Genomic DNA, 8,461 nt, shown 5'->3' with positions numbered 1-8,461 from the left:
GGGTAGGTGTCCCTGGCAGGGTCACATCAGGCCTGGCACACAGCAAGCTTTGTAAGCTTCAGAGGAGTTGAGGGGGCCAAGAGCAATGACCTGGTAATCTATCCCTGGATGGTTGAGAGAGGCCTGGAGGGTGGGTCTTTCTCCCTCTCCTCCCTGGCCTCTGCCTATTTGCTAATAGTACCCGGGTGCTTTAGCAGCCACATGTCTCTTGGTAGACCCTTCCCCAGTCTTGCCCATGCAGCAGCTCAGCTGCTCTGGGACTCCCCCCAGTGCCTCTCCCTCTCTCTTTTCCTCCACTCTCTTCCCCCGGTCTCCCTGATGCTTTTATCCATCTCTCCTCTCTCCATGTCCACATCCTTCCTTGTTTCTTCTCTGGGTCTCACCTTCAGAGTCTGTCTCCCCCTCTTCTTTGGCCCTCACTTTCTCTCCATCTCTGGTTTCTCTCTCAACCTCCCTGTTATCTCTATTCTCTCACTCTCTTCTAAATTTCAACACTGAGAAGCCAAGGGGTTTCATTTCTTCTTTGACAGAAACCGTCACATCAGCTCTGCTGAGTCTGAGTGTGTACAGGGGAAGGGAAAGTGCCTCTTTACGGGGTCAGTTCTAGAGCTGATGGAGCCCCACCCCCTCAGCATCACCAGATGAGGTTTTTGGGGGGGGGGGTTTCAAGATCTAGGGGGGCCCATTGGGTTGTTGGAGGGAGTAATGATGACAAGGTAACAACTTGCACTGCCTCTCCTTTGGGCTGCATTATTTAAGAGGAAGGATTTTTAAATCACAAATGACAGAGAAAGATCATTTTAAACAATACACAGTGAAAGGTTGATGGGGGGCTTTTTACTTTTGGAATTGGGACTAAAGACATTACAAGCCTCAACTAACATTTATATGGCCAGTAAGTACAAGAACCCCAAAGTACTAATTTTCCTAAAAATTTTTAGGAAAATTTTTAGCATTTTTAGCAGCCCCTTTGCCTGTTCACCCTCCATCCTTGTTTCTGGTAAGCATCACAATGCCCAGTCACAGGCTGAAGGCCAGAAGTAAGCAAGAAGTAAGTAGAACATTTCCTGGTGAAGCTCCTAATTAGAAAACTAAGGGCAGGTTGGGGGTGTGGGGAGGAACTTGTCTCCTCTCATAATTCACACCTTGTACCAAACCTCATCATGTCATTTCCCCTGCCTCAGTGGTTCCCTCTTGTTCTCAAACTGAAGTTCAAGGTGCTGCATGATCTGGTCACTCTGCTTGTCCCACTGATGTGTCTAGAGTCACCTTTCTCTCCAGCTTCTGGGTAGTTTCACATGTTACCTCTACCAAAATACTTTTTCTGCCACTCTTACCCATTCCTGTAAACTAAGCTTTATTTTCACTTTCTCAAGAAAGACTTCTTGAAGTACCCTCACCCACACTCAAGTCTGGGTTAAGAGACCCTCCAGTGTGTGAAGACCCTGGTCTTCCCCCTTTACAGCACCCATCACATTTAACTACCTGCTTACTTACCTTTCTCTGCTGCCATATCATGAGCTCCCTGAGGGCAGAGACATATTATCCACCAACTTCCTGGGTCCCAGCCTAGAGCATGGCACATTATAGGTAATTAGTGTATGTTTCTTATAAGATGCATCCTGGGCACTCAGAGATGCTTTCCCAAGCCCAGTGCCTCTGCATCTTTGTCAAGCTAGAATGATGAGTTTGACACTCAGAGAGAGGGCTAGCATGAGATAATGGTAATAAAGAGAAAGGAGGAAGCTGCTTTTATTCCCTTGCCCCTTAGGCCTGTGGCCTCATACTCAGTCATCTGAAATTCTTGGCTAATGGAAATCTTAGGCCCCTGGGGACTGGTGCATTGCCTCAGTTTTGCTTCTTGTGTGCCCCATGGGATCCCTGAGTGGTGAAAGCATAACAGGGTCAGCTTGCTGGGGGAAAGATCCTTTCTTAGGAGAGGCTGCAGGGATGACCAAATGTGTGGCTGGCATGATGAAGGGGTATGGCTTTCCTAGGGTTCTGAAAACCAACTTTTTGGGAGAAGAAGGGAAGGAGAAGTGGCAAAGAACCAGGTAATTTCTCCTAGGAATTGACAAGAGGCAAGAGAGATGCCCATTCAAGAGTTCCTGTGCTAACAGGAAGCCACACTCTCTGAAGATGACTTTAGCATTTTCTGACCTGGGAAGGGTACAAAGTTGTGTTCAGCCTTGCCCCATAACTCTTTTCTCTTCTTATCATCAACCTATGATGGATATGATTCTCCACATTCCAAAATGTTCATACCCTTTTTCTGTTTTATAACTGATTGTCACATCAGCCCAGAGAACTGGCTGTATTGTGATGTTGAGGTCGTGTAGAAGCTACGGTAGGTAAAATGTTTTTCAGGATGAAAAATATTATTCCATCATGAAAAAACTACTGAGCTTCTAAAAATGGATTAAGCACATTTTCATAAATGTTTCATTCCAGGAAAGAGTCTGTCACATTTCAGCCCTATGCAAGGAAAATTGTCGTTGTGCCCTCCTGACAAACAGGCTTCCTGAAACCTAAGTCTGAGGGGAGCATATCTGTTGGGTTGGGTATTATTTGGTTAGTTTAGTGATTTCTAGGGCTTACTTTTGGAGACAAGTTTGACGAATCATTTGGCATGCCTTCCTGCACCCAACCTGCTTATATTGCCTATCCCACTTATTGAAGTAGAAACTGATTTGTGGGGTACTTCAAAAGGCAAGATCTGTCCCCAGTCTGATGAAATACACAGAGCATTAGGTACTTCTCAGAAGTATTGAGATAAGAAGTTTTTTTGGTGGTGGTGGTGCTGGTGGTGGTGAGGGGGGGGTGAAATAAAAGACAAATGCCCTTTAAAAAATCTGCTGACAAGGCCCAGGGTGTTTCAGTTGGATCTCCATGGTGCAAGGCTGCATCTTTTTGCTGTGTGTGAGTTTTTCTTTTCAGGGTCATTTTCAACCTCCAAGTATGTGACAGTTTACTCGAAAGTGGAGGCTCAATTTCTGGTGCTAAAGGAGCATTGTGGGCAGAGGTGGAAAGCCCCTTTGCCCTCCGACTCAAGGAGACATGCATAACATGTGTGGGAATTAGCGGCACTGGGAGCTTCACAGTCCTCAACTCAGCTGGAAGAAGGAAGAACAAAATGGCAGTTGTGATAGATGTGTTCTGTGCTCTCCTAAGGCTTTTGGAGAGTGACAGTTTTAAGTCTGATGTTTCAAAGATAAGCCTTTCCTGTTTTGTCGAAGATTAATTGACCATAGAGTTGAGGGTCCATATCTGGGCTCTCTACTCTGTTCCACTGGTCTATGTGTCTGTTTTTATGCCAGTACCATGCTGTCTTGGTGACCACAGCTTTGTAATAAAGCTTGAAATCAGGTAATGTGATGCCCCCAGTTTTATTTTTGTTTTTCAACATTTCCTTAGCAATTCGGGGTCTCTTCTGATTCCATACAAATTTTTGGATTATTTGCTCCAGCTCTTTGAAGAATACTGGTGGAGTTTTGATCGGAATGGCATTAAAAGTATAGATTGCTCTAGGCAGTATAGACATTTTAACAATGTTTATTCTTCCGATCCAAGAGCATGGAATGGTCTTCCATCTTTTTGTGTCTTCTTCAATTTCTTTCATGAGTGTTCTGTAGTTCCTCAAGTACAGATCCTTTACCTCTTTGGTTAGGTTTATTCCCAGGTATCTTATGGTTCTTGGTGCTATAGTAAATGGAATCAATTCTCTAATCTCCCTTTCTGTATTTTCATAGTTAGTGTATAAGAAAGCCACTGATTTCTGCACATTGACTTTGTATCCTGCCATGTTGCTGAATTGCTGTATGAGTTCTAGTAGTTTGGGGGTGGAGTCTTTTGGGTTTTCCATATAAAGAATCATGTCATCTGCGAAGAGAGAGTTTGACTTCTTCATTGCCAATTTAGATACCTTTTATTTCTCTTTGTTGTCTGATTGCTGTTGCTAGGACTTCTAATACTATGTTGAACAAGAGTGGTGAAAGTGGGCATCCTTGTCTTGTTCCTGATCTCAACGGGAAGGCTGCAAGCTTTTTCCCATTGAGGATGATATTTGCTGTGGGTCTTTCATAGATAGATTTGATGAGGTTCAGGAATGTTCCCTCCATCCCTATACTTTGAAGCGTTTTAATCAGGAACGGATGCTGAATTTTGTCAAATGCTTTTTCTGCATCAATTGAGAGGACCATGTGGTTCTTCTCTCTTCTCATATTAATTTGTTGTATCACATTGATTGATTTGCGAATGTTGAACCATCCTTGTAGCCCAGGGATGAATCCCACCTGGTCATGGGGGATAATCTTTTTAACGTCCTGTTGGATCCTGTTGGCTAGGATCTTGTTGAGAATCTTAGCATCCATATTCATCAGTGATATTGGTCTGAAATTCTCCTTTTTGGTAGGGTCTTTGCCTGGTTTGGGGATCAGGGTAATGCTGGCTTCATAGAAAGATTCTGGAAGTTTTCCTTCTGCTTCAATTTTTTGAAACAGCTTCAGGAGAATAGGTGTTATTTCTTCTTTGAAAGTTTGGTAGAATTTCCCAGGGAATCTGTCAGGTCCTGGGATCTTGTTTTTTGGGAGGTTTTTGATCACTGCTTCAATCTCGTTACTAGATATCGGTCTATTCAGGTTGTCGATTTCTTCCTGGTTCAATTTTGGTAGTTTATAGTTTTCCAGGAATGCATCCATTTCATCAAGGTTGCCAAGCTTATTGACATATAACTGTTGATAATAACTTCTGATGATTGTTTCTACTTCCTTGGTGTTAGTTGTGATCTCTCCCTTTTCATTCATAATTTTATGAATTTGGGCTTTCTCTCTTTTCTTTTGGATTAGAGTGGCCAGTGGAACTTCATCAAAATCAAAAGCTTCTGCACAGCAAAGGAAACAGTCAAAAAAAAAAAAAAAAAAACAAAGAGGCAACCCACAGAATGGGGGAAGATATTTGCCAATGACAGTACAGACAAAAGATTGATATCCAGGATCTATAATGAACTCCTCAAACTCAACACACACAAAACAGACGATCATATCAAAAAATGGGCAGAAGATATGGACAGACACTTCTCCAATCAAGACATACAAATGGCTATCAGACACATGAAAAAATGTTCATCATCATTAGCCCTCCGGGAGATTCAAATTAAAACCACATTGAGATATCACCTTACAGCAGTTAGAATGGTCAAAATTAACATGACAGGAAACAACATGTGTTGGAGGGGATGTGGAGAAAGAGGAACCCTCTTCCACTGTTGGTGGGAATGCAGGTTGGTGCAGCCTCTTTGGAGAACAGTGTGGAGATTCCTCAAGAAATTAAAAATGGAACTTCCCTATGACCCTGCCATTGCACTCCTGGGTATTTACCCCAAAAATACAGAGGTAGTGAAAAGAAGGGCACATCTGTACCCCAATGTTTATAGCAGCAATGGCCACGGTCGCCAAACTGTGGAAAGAACCAAGATGCCCTTCAACGGATGAATGGATAAGGAAAATGTGGTCCATATACACTATGGAGTTATTATGCCTCCATCAGAAAGGATGAATACCCAACTTTTGTAGCAACATGGACGGGACTGGAAGAGTTAGGCTGAGTGAAATAAGTCAAGCAGAGAGAGTCAATTATCATATGGTTTCACTTGTTTGTGGAGCATAATAAATAGCATGGAGGACATGGGGAGTTAGAGAGGAGAAGGGAGTTGGGGTAAATTGGAAGGGGAGGTGAATCATGAGAGACTATGGACTATGAAAAACAATCTGAGGGGTTTGAAGTGGCGGGAGGGTAGGAGGTTGGGGTACCAGGTGGTGGGTATTATAGAGGGTACGGATTGCATGGAGCACTGGGTGTGGTGAAAAAATAATGATTAGTGTTATGCTGAAAATAAATAAATTTAATTTAAAAATTAAAAAATAAAATAAAATAAAAAAACCAAAGATAAGCCTTTCTTCTTTTAATGGAATATCAGGTATGGGTTTTACAGACAGAGCCTAAGGTATCTAAACTTGGGGGGAGCCTGTAGAGATATTTATTGAGCTCCTCCCAGTCCTCAAAGAAAAACTAGGTATTAACATCAGGATAACACCAGTGAGGAATGGTACCACCTCTGTTGTTAGGCTTTCTGTTTTGTCTTCAGGGGACAACAGAGATGTGGGCTCCAGCCAAGGGAGGTGCATTGGATAGTGCACAGGTATGCATCATTTATCCCCTGCTGGACACTCAGAATCATTCCTCATCCAATCAGCCACTTGAGAGCAATTCACTTGGCATGCAGGAGATTTTCATTAAAGTTTCCCACAGAGTTTACATTGACTCTCCTTCTCTCTTGGCTCTCATAACTCTGAAACATTCTTTTTTAGAGACAATAAGACCGTGTCATGCCTCTAGCCTTGAAAGTGAATTGTTTTTTGCTTGTGATCAAGCTCATGAATATCTTATTTCACTCATTTGGAAATTGTGATCATCCATGCCCTGTAAGGTGTGAAGCCCTTACATAACCTAAAAGGAACAGAACTTGGAAAGATGAATAAATATTTACTGTTTGGAATGGGTCACTTTCCCACCAATTCACACATGTGCTCAACAAATATTTATTGAGAGCAAATCATATGCCAGATATTCTAGGTGGTGGACATACAGCAGTGAACAAAGCTGATGAAGTCCATGCCCTTATGCAGCCTACATTCCAGTGGGATAGTAATAGAATTCCTTCCCAAAAAAGGTTCTGTGTGGGTCATCAGCAGTGCCTCAGGGCCTGAGTATCTCTCACAGCATTTGAGTTGGGCATTTATTCCATGCCCTGGGAAAAAGAGAGACTACGGGAATGACTTTCATTTCCATCCATCCCAGAATTAGTCTGCTAGTAACATCAGACAGGTCATCACTTGCCAGATACCGCCAACCCCCGACCCCCGCCAAGAAGCTTATCCTCCAATAATCCAACCCAAAACAGGATATACATGTCCAGGTCCCATAAGTATCTCTGGTAGTACATACGTATTTGTCTGTGACTACTAATAAGCACACACCTTGCTAGAAGAGTTATGGGACAGCACACTTACGACTCTTGCTGTGATGCTTCTCTAAGTAACCTCCAATTATTTAAGATTTTCTCTCTCCTCCCCACCTGTCTTCTGTCTTTGTCTTTCCTTTCTTTCTTTCAGCCTGCTTTTGTGTCCATCTTACTGTCTTTTCTTTGTCTTTCCTTTTTGATTTTACCATGAATAATTTCAATGTCTACTGCAAGGGGACATTGGACACTGAAGTAAGGAAAAGCTTAGTTGGTGACTACACAGAATTAGGCAAAAAGCTGAATTTGCCTTAATGTTACCAATCAGTTAAAGCAGCAAATTTTATATGGCAAGACATTAGAAAAACACACTAGCTTAATCTTGCACTTCTATCTGAATATATGCACATGTGTGCATGCAGACGAGCACACATTTACAGGAGCTCTTCTTGATAAAATGAAGACAATGCCCTTGCAACCAGCTTGCAACCAACTTAATATCCAAGAGTGTGACTGTGGTGTATGATGAAGTCGGGGTGTGATAAGTAGTCCTTTTCATCCTGAGTGCAGGTGGATCTTGTTCTTTGGTTTGTGGCCTTGGCTTCTACATGTACTGTACTAATGAAGCCCCTTTAGCCACAGTCACTTATGCAGAATAATTGGAATCCCTAGGTAAGATGCCAAATTGAACTATGTGTCTTTGTACAGGATGGGTTAATTCATTTTGCAAAATTTATGTTGCATATGGCCCAAAGCGACAGATTCTAATCAATGACAATCATTCCCAAAGAGTCACCAGAGATGCTAATCAGACAAAATTCTACTCTAAACCTCAGCAGGTCACATACACCAATTTTTGCTGCCACCCACTCCTGCACTGTCAGCAACATCATTGTCCAACACTGAGAGAGCAGTGTTTTGAGAACTCTGACTTCTCTTTCCTGCCCGTTGTCAGTTTCTTTCTGTAACCTTCACATTGCCTTTCTACCATGCATTACATCCCACGTGTTCTATAATCCCCTCACTTTCCACAGCGGTATGCCGACTGCTGAGTCAAAGGCAGGTGCTGTTTCACAACTGCGAACCCAGTACAACAAGCCTCAATTATGGTCCAGTTTCAGGAAAGACAAATAGGATGCTGAGGTCTTGACATTTTCAGGCAAACAGTGGCTCAGAGCCAGAGAAGTCAGCTCAGTTGCATCACCTTAAGCAAAAGCACTTGAGAGACCAAATTATTTTCCATGTTCAGAACCAGGTCTATGAAATGGTAGAATGGAGTAGGAGAGGGCCATTTAGAAGGTTCACTGAATAAGGATGAACATTTTTGTGCTTTAGAGAAGCATCCAGGGGGAAACCAGAAGCATGGGCAGGGGAACTCAGCTTATGCTGAGCTACTAGAGGTAGAGAATTTGAAGAGGCTCTTTTTTTTTTCATGTCTCGGATCCT

The sequence above is a fragment of the Mustela nigripes genome, chromosome X (assembly GCF_022355385.1).
Source record: "Mustela nigripes isolate SB6536 chromosome X, MUSNIG.SB6536, whole genome shotgun sequence".
Classification (NCBI taxonomy): Eukaryota; Metazoa; Chordata; class Mammalia; order Carnivora; family Mustelidae; genus Mustela; species Mustela nigripes.
Note: the sequence above shows the minus strand (reverse complement) of the source record.